The sequence below is a fragment of the Haliaeetus leucocephalus genome, unplaced genomic scaffold (genome assembly GCF_000737465.1).
Source record: "Haliaeetus leucocephalus isolate CR32 unplaced genomic scaffold, Haliaeetus_leucocephalus-4.0 Scaffold848, whole genome shotgun sequence".
In the NCBI taxonomy this organism is placed as follows: Eukaryota; Metazoa; Chordata; class Aves; order Accipitriformes; family Accipitridae; genus Haliaeetus; species Haliaeetus leucocephalus.
Genome location: NW_010973284.1, coordinates 748,018 through 760,371, shown reverse-complemented (window position 1 = coordinate 760,371; position 12,354 = coordinate 748,018). Strand labels below are relative to the sequence as shown.

General features: G+C 45.4%; 1 protein-coding gene across 2 annotated transcripts in view; it reads right to left on the bottom strand.

Moving 5' to 3' along the window:
- The window catches only part of DOCK7 (dedicator of cytokinesis 7), a 99,925-nt gene extending 96,930 nt beyond the window's left edge, over nt 1–2,995 (bottom strand). For both annotated transcript variants that reach the window (XM_010582299.1, XM_010582300.1), the window contains exon 1: nt 2,887–2,995. The gene's annotated coding sequence lies outside the window, so the exon portion shown is untranslated. The remainder of the gene's footprint in view (nt 1–2,886) is intronic.
- Nucleotides 2,996–12,354: the final 9,359 nt, after the last annotated feature.

Sequence of the window (12,354 nt, the reverse complement as noted above, 5' to 3'; positions counted from 1 at the left end):
GTTCTGGCAGCATTTTGTCTGCTGCTTGTGAAGCAAAAGGGAAGAGACTTGCTAAAATTCAGCTGACAGGTTTTTGCATTTACCCTAGGTTCAACCACACGCAAGCCTGTTGAGTGTGAAAAGTCCCTGCGCTGGCTTCAGTCAACAAGAAAGAAAAGGCCCAACCGAGCACAGTGCTGAGGGCCCTTCATTCACAAAAGCATACACTTCTCCATAAAAATGTCCTATCGGACTGCGTGTGGTAAGACTCTCAGACAAATTACCATAAGCAGCTACTGCTGGCAACTGCCAACAGTGAAATCAGTGGTGTGACCTTATCTGGACCATAACTATGTACGGAAGTGCTCAACACGATGAGCAAGATGCACTGGATAGGAGAGACCACATCCGCATTATCATTAAAACTCCTCCAGTTCCATGCTGCGCACTCAACAGTGCAACTTGCTGCCATTGTGGAGACAGTCACATGAAGCTCAATCACACAGCATTATTAAAACATCCATACATTTTAGCATAAATTTCCTATTTAAACCCACACTATGCACCCTGCTCTTGGCTTTCAAACCAGTATGGCTACACAAAACTGCCATGCAGATTCAGGGCCTTCTATTTCTTCTCTGTAAAAGTTTAACAACACACAAACTTCCAAACTTTTCCAGAGCCAATAGCTACTTCAGCTTCACAGCAGTAATGCTTTCTCCCTGCATAATGTTTGTTGTCAAACCAGGACAGGCAGGCACAGCAGATTCTGACGGATGCCTAAGGGAGAGAAATTAACCCAAAATTCTGTCCAAGTGAACCTCTGTCATATTATGCAGCCTCAGGATATAGACTCGTGACTTAACTAAATATACTTTTCCTACAGACTATTCCCTACAAACTATCGCTCCATGTTAATCATGCTTCTGAAGAGCATCTCTGCTCAGCACAGAATTTAATATGACAAACTAGGAGCTTATCACATCAACCAACATGCAATGCAGTTTGATAGGAAAGGCTGAGAGCCTGCTTCCAGCTAGCACGCCCTTTTCCAGGATTTTTAGATTCTTGCATGTATTTGCTAGAAAACACAACAGCAACAGGATAATAAGGGATACCAGAACTGAAGACAGGGCTGACAATACTGTGACCAACAAATCTGATCCTGCATTGAGAATTACATATGAAGATCAACAGAACCGAAGATTTGAGCAGGCACACTTTGATGATGGCAGAACGGAAAAACCTTAGAAATAGGAAGGAAAAGTCGAAGAGACAATTCAGGGTAAAAGGAGGTGATACAAGGAAAAACAGTTATCAAAAATATGGCTGGCTGAGGAACAGCTTGGAGGTATATAAAAGAGAAGCAAGAGCTTTATGAAAGGAATGGGGAGTAGAAAGGCAATTCAGCCAACTTGTTCCAAGGTGAAACCACATGTGAGACAAGTGAGGCACAGAAGCTTGTGGGATGGACATCCAGTGGGTCCTTCAAAAGTAGGCGTCTATTCCTCAGCTATCCATTAATGCAGGGAAGTGGATTCAATGACCCTGAGTGCTCCATCCAGTGTACGCCACTAATAGCAGGGGTCCCTCCCTATTGCCTAATACTGGATTATGCAAAAGACCATACAGAACTGCCAAGTCAGGACTTTGCATTATCATTCCACACCCCTACAGAGATTGCTGTGATAAAGCATTAGCCCTGGACACACCGCTCTCATTAACTCCTCCTCCTTCACGCTCACTCACCATTAAGGCTGGGCACACAGCTGATAAAGCCAGCCTCTGGTCTCCTTGTACTCACACAGCTGATACAGTGGGAAATGACAGCAATTCTAGCCCTCTTCAACTCCCAGTGACTCTGGCACAGCTGGATCTCCTTGAAGGTGAACTTTCAGCCTGCAGTGAAGTCATTCTTCTAAGCTAGGGGTCAACTTAGACTTGGAGATCCCTTTTGAGATGACACTAGCTCCAAGGACGCATTCGTGCTCTGTATGAGGAAGCTTTAATGCATTCCGTTGGACACAGAGCAGTACATGAGCTGAGGAAACTCTACAGGACCTGACTCCAAAACAAGAGTAGAACTCTTGTAAACTCAGAATGCTTGTACAGACTATCAAATTCAGGGCACATTTCCAGTACTGCCTGACCTAATCAACCCTCTTTGAAGAAAACAAGATGCTATAGTATTTGTTTTCTAAGCTGACTGCCAAAAAAGAAACTGCTATGACCCAAAGCAACAACCCAAGTCAAAGGAATGCTTCCAAAAACACAGTTCCAGCCTGAAAAAGTTTGCTGAACTCTTGAAATTTTTACCATCACACTGAATAAATTTTGAAGGTTACTGGTAGGCCATGTAAGAAAATGACTTCAGAAAGGGTGATTCTGACAACGTGGCCTACATTTCAGCTGCTCCCGAAAGTGGAATGTAAACTTCTAAGTAAACATACATTCCTGAGGCATACCCACATTCAACTTTCACAATAACATTTAAAATACCTTTGAAGAGTAGATGAGCCACTGTGGTCCCACTCTCAAGAGTGACAAGAAACACAAGAAAACAGCTAGCTGAAGTGCATGAGCTTGCAAAGAGCTCTTCATGGACAGAACCACACAAGCACGTGGAATTTAATGGCCAGTCCAGGCTGTTCTGGGATAAAACAACTAACAGGATGGGTAGCCCCCTGTCCTACAAAGATTCTGCAGAAACACAAATCCCCAGCCACACTGACTGCTTTGCAAGATAGAGACCTCCAAAATTAGCAGGCTTTGCATGGAATTATTCTCCTCAGTGTTAACAGGGCCGCTTATGTCAACAACCTGTCAGCACTGCAATTTCTTTCCAAATGGTAATCAAAATAACTATGCACACCTTCTTCAGTCTTCCATGTTCCAAACATTACTTACAGTTGTATGATGAGAGACGCTGCCTCCAATATTGAGGTTTTTGAGAAGCTGGGGAGATCCTCCATACTGCCCTGAGATCTGCTTCCTGACTTCAGCAGCTACAGTTCTGAAATGAGACAGGGACAACGTTATACCTCTGGAAAAGGATTACAATGAAGATGATATATCAAACATGCTTTACACTGCTCTTGGAATGAAACCAAATACTTAGTGCGCTGGTTGGAATAAGAGTATCACCAGCCAGCGAGAATAGACCTTGTATATTAAACTCCTGGAGAATCACAAAATTTTCACAAGGCTGCATATACACATTCTTAACAGGAATTACAATTTTTTTCCTTTTGTGAACTGCTCTTTTGTGCACATATGTGGCAATAAGATGCATGTGACACTGAGCACAAATAAACTTGTCCCCAGCAGGCTCTTTCCAGTTCCTACCAAGGAAAGCTCTCTTCCACCACTCCCCACACCCCTCAGCAGTTCCAAGCCTCGTCACACATCTGCTCCTATGCTCTGCTCTCTCATTTTCATCCCTTGACTATTTTTGGTTTTTGCAGTCACAGAGATGAGGACCAGCAGCCACTTTCCACCCAATATCCAACCCCTTCAACACCCAGCTCAGGGGCAAAAAAGTGGTCCCACGCAGAGTGAGTTGAAATGTCCAGGGAACGACACACGGGAAACAACTGACCAGGTCAGAACAAAAAACTGTTTCCCCTTTCACGTAGGAAAGGTAGTGGTGGGACTATGGTGACTAGCAGAGGGGACACGCAATGTACTGGCTAGCAGGACACAATGCCTTACAGCCTCTGCCAGAGAAATATCCCACCACTGGGCAACTTTTCTCACGAGGAAGGAAAAACACAGATCAATCCTTCCATGCCTGGAGGGTAAAATCCACACTGTGCCCCTCTGGAGTTTTCCGTTTTCCCCAATAAGCCACATTGTCACTGTTAAGCCTGAAAACACAACAGTTAGGTAAAACCACCATAGAAACATCTCAGCAAAGGAAGGGCATATCAGAGAGGGAAATGCCGATAGTCAAAGACTGTCTTAACAAACAGCCATGGGTCAAGCCCTAACACAACCATCCACAGTGCTCCACCTTGTAACCCAGCAGTAAGCTGCAGCTCACCTCAGCAGCAAAACTGGGACAAGTTTTTGAGTACGGTGGAAATGGTTTTGTTTTAAAAGCAAACCAAAAGCGCACATTCTTTTGATGAAAAAAACATTTTGCTGAAAAGCTGCTGACTACCCCTGGTCTACAGGACCTCACCAACATGAGAGTGCTCTTCTCCAGGAGTCAATGACCAATTTATTAGGCTCCCAACTGTCATTCACCGCCTCGCAGCACTGCAGTCCGCTCTGTCTCCCAGAACAAAGTCCCAGCTCCAAAGAGACGCTAACCAGTGCATAAGACAGATGAAAAGGCTGCAAGGACACGGGTGATTTTTTTTTTCTGCTGTATCAGTGATCTTTGTGGGAACAGCGTCATGGCTAACAGACTCGCTCCTGATCTCACTCAGGGGAACATGCTGTGTATCACGAGCTGCTAAAATCCTGTCAAGTAAAGATGGTTAAACCTCCCCTGAGCAAAACCGTGGCATCAGGGTGGGCTCCTAGCTTTAGGGCTGCTGTTGCAGTGAATGCTGGTGGGCAGGAATGGGGGCAGGTGGAGGCAACTGATGTTAATGGAAGAGAAAGGAACTCTAAAAGGGAACTAGCTGGGACAACCAAGCCCACCATGGAGAGCAGATGTTTCCTCAGGCCAGAGGATGGGAGTAAGATTAGCTAGAGGAAGCGTTATTTTGTCTTTTAGAAAAGTGGACTGCAGAAAGAAAAAAAAAGTTTTATGTATTCTGGTTGCAAGAAGTCATTTGCTTCATGTTTGCCTTTATCCACAGGAGACTATGTTTTCACTTCTGGAGGGTGGCTTCTGAAAGCAGACCAAACAGCTCCTGCTGGGGACGGACAACATTCAGGCTGTCTGATTGCCCTCAGAAAAACCATCTTCCCTGCTCCCACCATACGCACGCATACACTCACAGACATGCACACATGAGAACAAACCATGCATGCTGCTAGCATTTATAGGAAAATTTGGAATGTATTAAAATGGCTGCTTGGCATGGAAAACACTACGCATCTGTGGCTGATGAGATTTAAAAGCTTGCCCCCAGGTTGCAGACGATCTCCGCTTTAAACCCGATCTCTTACTCGGCACATGTTTTGTGTAATTCCTGACGATACGCAAAAGAGAGCCCTTCACCACATGGCTGGCAGGAAAAATCAGAACCCACATTTCACCATGCAGCACAACACAGGAAAAACTAAAAAATCTCTCCCCATTTTCAAGAGACATACATTGTTTCCAGACGGAAAGTATAGCTGGAGGAGGAAACCCAACCTCAGCTGTGAAACCACAGCCGATGGCTAGCCACGTTACTCAGCGCTGCTTCTCCGGCACACAGTGGCTCCTTATGAACCTGAGACATGCTTTGTGATAGACTCCAGAGGGGTTCTCAGTCCTTTCTTCTGCGTGTTGGCCTCAGCTGGGTGGCTCTGCAGTGTGCTGTATTTGGAGCACAGACTGTCAAAACACCCTGAACTCCAGCTACGATTGCGCTTTACCCCAACTTGAAGCAGAAGCAAGGTCAGCTGCAATTATAGCGTTGCTTAGGGGCACTATGAGTTTGCATGGATGCTATTACACTGCTCGACATCATCCCCGCTGAAAAGGTCATTTGGTGCAACAGGGCAAGAAACAAAAGGGTGGCACTGATCAGCACAGCTTCTAACCATGTGCTGTACATTGGTGGCTGCTCCATGTTGCTGCCCCATTAATAACCTCACTGGATATTAAAAATTCCCCTGAAGTGTGGTGACAGAAAGTCAGAACTGAACAACCTCCAATCAGTTTCAGCAAGACACCACCATTACTTTCAAGTCTTAAGAGGCCCTACCTCTCTAGCTTTCATAATTGCCAATCAAACCTCTCCCCACATGAAGTAACTGGCAACTGCCTAAACCTTGAAATTCCTGAGTAGAGTCTGCAGGACTTACTACTACTTACTCCAAGCCTGCAGTCTAATCCACAGCTCATGTTGGCTACCTGTCTATACCACTGCATTCACAAATGTATTGAGCACCATTTCCCCTACTGGAAAGCATCATGCTTCTGACATTTAGAAACCATCTTCTAATGTAATCTGATCACCAAGTGTATTTATGGGTAATCTATAGCCATTTGGTTTTGTGCCAACATCATCAGTTAGGTTCAATAGCCCTCCTCCCACTCCTTTCTACTCACAAGGTATTCACAAAACATCAGTCGTATCCCCTCCCAGCCTTCCTTCTGCAAGACTAAGCAAGGTCAGATCCTGCAACCTGCTTTCTGCTCCCTTGATCACCCTGATGGCTCTTCTCTGCATTTGTTCAGTTGGCAATCACACCTCTTAACACAGTGTGTTTCATCCTGATCACTCCAGATAAGGCCTGACCAGGGCTTTGTGGAACCAAATTAGTATTTTCCTACTGAGAAAACACCTCAGCTGACTACTTTTAGGACTGCTTTCTCACTGCTTCATCACAGAGGTTCACAGTTTCCCTAAAACTGATAATAGACTTGCCTTGTCCTCCTCCATTTCCAAAAGCTGTTTGTCCATGACAAATGCCATCTACTAATGACTAGTAAGTTCATGTTAAATTATAACCCTGAACAGTATTTCTAACTAGAAGCTATGCTTCCTAAACCAACTTAGGTTAAAAAGTGTACTACACCAAACACAACTAGGAAAGAGAAATAAATCTCAAAATAGTCTCCAAATGAAAAAAAAAAAAAATCCATTTGGCAGAAGAGCCATTAAAGCTCTTGATAATTAAAAGGACAAATAAAAAACTGCCTCTTTAATAACTATCTTATTATATTCAACATGTAACCTGGGATCCTTAGACAAACATTCCAGTTAATTACAGCGCACAGCCTCATGAATGTCTATGCTTAAAGTACATCTTCCCTAGTCACTTCCTTTCTGACCTTCACTGGTTAATTATTGTGTGTGCCTGTGGTTCACACCAAAACAAAAAAAGATGAGAGAAAAAAAAATCCCCCTGGAACTGGCTTCTAAAGCAAAACAAGACTGGTCATTCTCAAAGTACTCTGAGCTGCAAATAACAAAATGAAACCATTTGTTTGCACTTCCATGGTTCTTTACTACACACAAAAATAATTTCTGTTTCTGTGTGGCCCTACCCAGTCAAAACAAAAAATTGTTCCTTTTTTTTTTTTTTTTAGCTTAAGCAGCATACTGGAAGTATCAGCTCTTCTGTTCTGCCTCACCAAGAAAAGCCTCACCAAGACCCATCCAGTTATGCCAAGCAAGGTTAAGAACTCTTCCCTTTCACAGAAAAGGTACATCAGAATACAGTCATCTAGATCATCTGCTCCAGTGATTTGAGGAAGTGTCTCTTTTCCATAGCCCTCCCCATTTTGAAAGAGCAATGCAAATTAAACTTTTCTCCCAATCCCGCTAATTACAAAGCTGTTACTCCTGCCTGTTCTTCATCTTATGTGTCACGTGCAGTTACTCTACATTCAGCGAGCCTTTGCCTCTTGAGAAAGACAGCCTGGTACAGCGAGGCATCTGCCCCAATCCATAGCAAAGCTGCTTGTTCTCTCTCAGCAGCAGAGAAAACTGTATTTACATAGTTTACTTTTTAAAATGAAAGCATCCCCCTTTGTTCAGCTGGCTCGCTTGCATACAACTCTGCACATGGCTGGAGGCATCTATCCTACTGGACTCACTACGCTTGGGTCTGAATCCCGAAAGCCAAACAGCACTGGCCAGTTGTGTCCATCTTGCTAGTGCAGTGGAGATGACCTGCCCCTCTGTCCCTACGTGCTCCTCCTGGGCTCTCCTGCCTCTGGGCCTGCTCCATCCAGGCTTGAACCACGGTGTGAGTCACCAGGTATGCATCGTGGTGGATGAGAGAACCTGCTTGAGGAAGAGCTCTGGCCTTGAGCTACCCTGCCGGTTCAGCCGTGCCCTGGATGCAGCCTTCTTCCTAAACCCGAGGTCCTGTTTCCTTCGGAGTGAACTCCTTCCCCTTTGAGTGAAACAGCTTTGATTTACAACCCGAAGCTGAGGAAATACCCAGCCTGATCCTGACTGCTGAGGGTAAGTGTGGGTTCTTAACACACGAGATGAGCAACAACATGCTCCCTTTTTGCTTACCATTGATTAAAACAGAAAACACCATACAATGCTGCCTGTGGTGCTCTTCTGATAACATTTGATTATTAAGGCTGAAAGCATTGCCCCTAGGCCGCAGCGAAAGGAATGAGCTCCCAAGATACCTTACTGTGAAAATCACCACAGGACTGGATTCTTCAGGAGAGATCAAAGTCACAGCTCATGTTAAAAAAACCCAACCAAACAAGGAAGCCCTGTACAAAGAAGCAGCTTTGTAGCGGAGCCCTAGAGATGAACTGTCCTCCCTGCCTTCTCGCTTGCTTTAAGTGCTCAGAGATTTTCTTAGGCTTCCCAGAGCACTGCAGACTCCCACAGGAGACATCCACAACGGCTGAACAGGGGCAGACAATATGACTTTTGGAGAACGGGAAAAAGCTGCTCCGAAGTTTCTGTTAAAAATACTTTCAATTATCCATGACAGTGTTTTGACAATGCAAATGGCATCTGGATGCAGGAAGAGAATAAACTGTGATGAATATCCTGCTGCGACCACTACATTTCTGGCCTGATTCGGTGCTCGTGGAAGCCAGTGACAGCTTTGCTATCGGTTTCAGTGGGTGCAGGTTTCACACCATCCCTGTTTACCCTGAGGCAGGGCAAAGGCAGCCATCAGTCTCCCTGACACATCGTTCAGGCAATGTAAAAGGGCTCTAAATGAACACAAATGTAAATTTAGTCTTCCCAAGTCACCTTTTACAGTACCCCATCAATGTAAAGGGAGCTTCAGCAGAAATAAGATGCTAGCTCTGAATGTAGTGAACAGAAGTGTTTTCCCCTCAATTCAAAACCATAAAGACAACAAGCTGTGATTACTCCAGAAATCTGCCTACATACAATGTAAGAGCCCTGGATGATGGGGAATCTTCAAATCACTGAATGTCCGAGAGCAGGGTCACCTCCTTTCAGCCAAGGCTCTGCTGAAGACCCCTGCAGCCCCAGACAGCAGTGCCTCATGGCACCATGAAGTTCCGTTCACACAGAAGCACCTCAGAAGGGGCTGGACCCATGAGGGTGGAAACAATTTTCTCCAGACTCCATCGAGAGCTGGGGACAGGAAAACTGAAAATTCTCAGCAAGAGAATAAAGAGCAGTGGCAAAAAATCACACTCCAGGCTTTGTGTGAGCCTGAAATGCAATAGCAAAACAGAGGGTAAGGCGGGTATGTTATTGCAAGTCAGAGGGATCTTCTTGAACTGTGGAAGCAGTAAAGGAAGAGAAAAACCCTTTCCAAGGAAAGACACCTTCAAGAGTGATGGTCTGACCAAAGCAGCAGTTCTGGATTCCCTAGGTAACTGGATCTCAGGATGATCCAAGAGCAATGACATGGCACCGAGACAGGGGCTCACATGAAAGGCTACGTGAGTTTGCCTGAACTGTGTATGTTGCATGATGTTTAAAGGGTGATTTTTTCTTTTTCTGTATTTGAACTCTAAAAAGCCTGCACACCTTTTCCTCTGACTGCCCCTGGAAAAACTGGAGTGTGGGGATACAACATGCTTCAATTACTGGGACATTCAGGAACTCAGAACTGACCTTCTTGGTGATGGTAGGGCTTCCACGTCCCATTTCTCTGCCAAGCAGCCCCATACCCAGAAAATGTACTGAGATAATGCAACTGGGAATCTGAAGCACATACAGATGAAGGGGTGAGTGCTCAGTGGGGACAGTGCAGCACAACCCCAGAGGGACCAGACACGGCACTCGGCTTGGTCAGTACTGAACACCCAACCCTGCTGAGAGTGAACAGGCAGCTTAGCTGGTACAACGTATTGACTGTTTTTTATTGAGACATCTTAATGAGTGAACTTTATCTCTGCTGGTGTGTGGATCCTGCCTTCTGCTAACTCTCCTCTAGTCCCTCAAACACCATATGAGCTGAACAGGGCTACTAAACAGAAGTGCATCTATTCCTACACTGAGATGGAAACGATACCATACATGCAGCTACTGAAGTATTATGATGCTGCAGAAGGACATGTTCCAATAGAGTTTAATAAAAAAAACTATTACCAATTATTTCCAATTAAAAATTAACAGTTTTGGGCAAGATTTCAGGTATTATTAACCCACTACAGCAAGTTTAACTCAGGAGTTTCTTCTGATGGATTCAAGAAGAATTAGTGCATGTGACGGCCAAAGTTCAGGCTAAAAATGTGTTCTAGTTTAAAGCCAACCAACAAAAATGCAGCAGGACCTAGTCAGAAAGATACCTTGTAACAGACAGTCTTAAAAAGGTATTTTGAAACTGCTGTAGTAACCACTGACAGTTGCTATCCCCAATATTTAAAGATTCCAGTGGTGATAAACAGACACCGCATGACACTGGAGCTCCGTATATACCCTTGAGGTGCACCACACTGGTTGAAGAAAGCACAGGCAGTAAATCAGGGCTGTGAAGACCACATCTGTGGTCTTTCTAAGAAACAGAACAGCAGATCTCAGGTTTCTTTTTCTACCACTACTGTAAGAACCAGCTTAGAAGCTTGCATCTGTTTGGTACGTAGGTCTTCAAGTAATTTACCTTCGTGGATCTGAATTAAAACCCATTTGAATTACACGCTATCAGGCAAACCAAGAGCAGCATGGCTACTTCCTGTGAATAAGACAAATGCTACGTCTACCTCAATGAGTAAGCCAAACCGGAGGGCAGAGTGTGAAAATGTGATGGATCTATTCTTCTTTAAACAATGGAACAGGGGAGGGCTTCCAGCAGCCACCAACACAGCTCTTGGGACTTCCGTATGCTGCTTGCTTGAATCTCTCATCCTCTGAAATAGTAGCATTCACAGCAGCATATTCTGTGTCAGCACAGGAAGGGCTACAGCTCAGTCTGGGCACCTCTGGGTACAACATCTCTTCTGCCCACAAGTTTTTGCCTTCTCATGCACTGGATGTGTAGCCCATGAACCAGGAACTCAAGATTTCTCAGAAGACAACACTACAATATGGGAAATCCCAGAGAGAAATACAGCAGTCTTAGAAACAAGCGTAAAAGAAAGGGTTGGAGATGCAACAGCCCTGCTCCGGGAGGAGCTGACCTCATTGCAGACCACCTGGGTCCTTCTGCAGGCACAGCCTGCATCAACAGTAAACTCCACAAATGAATCTGACGTGGCGAAAAGACCACCTCTGCCTGCACACACGCGCTGCTGCCATTTGGTTGGTTTGAAAACACGTCGAGCGGATTAGATCAAAAGCTACGCAAAGGTGGCACATCCATGCTACTGCCTGATGAACTTAGTCCACCGAGCTAGCGCCTGACGCAGGCAGAAACATTGTCAGCACCCGCAGTGGTCACCCCAGGGCCATTTTATTTAACTTCCTGGCAGGGCTGCAGAACTCTTACGCTCTCCCTTCTAGTACTTGTCTCTCATGTGACTATTTCTATGACTACAATTGAGAACCAGGAAAAATGGTCTGGCAGCGAATCCATCCCTCTCTGTTCCAGAGACCTTGATCTGTCACGTTAACCCCTGGCTGGTGCACATCAAAGTTTGCAGAGAACCAGGAGAGAGGAGCAATGTTTTCACCCGTGTTCAGATGCTGAGTGGGGTGGGATTGATGCCACTCCTCTACCTCCCACCTAGCCTTTTCCTCTGACCTCCTTTTTCTTTGTCCGTGACCCTTCTCCATCACAGCTTCTGTAACTGCAACTATTTGTACCTACAGTCTTCTCATTCAATGGCACGGGAAACGATACTCCTTTCACTACTGTCCACAGCCTCCTGAATAGCACCAGCGAAACTGATGGTTCCCACTTTCACTCTGCTGCTAGTCACAGCGAGGAGAGGTACCAGGGTCACCAAAGGCTACCTGGTCAGACCTGCGAACAGAAAAACTGCGGTTCCCACCTGGAACCAGATCCCTAACTTGGAATATAGATCTGCAGAAACCTGGTGTTAGCCGGCAATTTCCTATAAACATTCCTCTTTTAAAGAAAAACAAAACAAAGCAAAACTTTGTAAAATACAAGGATGTTTAACACTGCGAGTCTCAAACACCTCTGCGCGTCCGAGGGGCTGTGCTAACATTAACCAGCTGCTTATGGCACACAAAAGGAAGGGAACTATTTTCTCCATTTTGCAGGCAGCGAGGAAGCGAGCGGGCAGGTCTGGCGCTCCCAGGTACGGGCTGCAACGCCCGGACCGGGCTCTGGCCGCCGCTCCCCGCCGCAGGCTCTAGAGGGGAGGGAAGGCGAACTCGGCGCCCAGCAGCC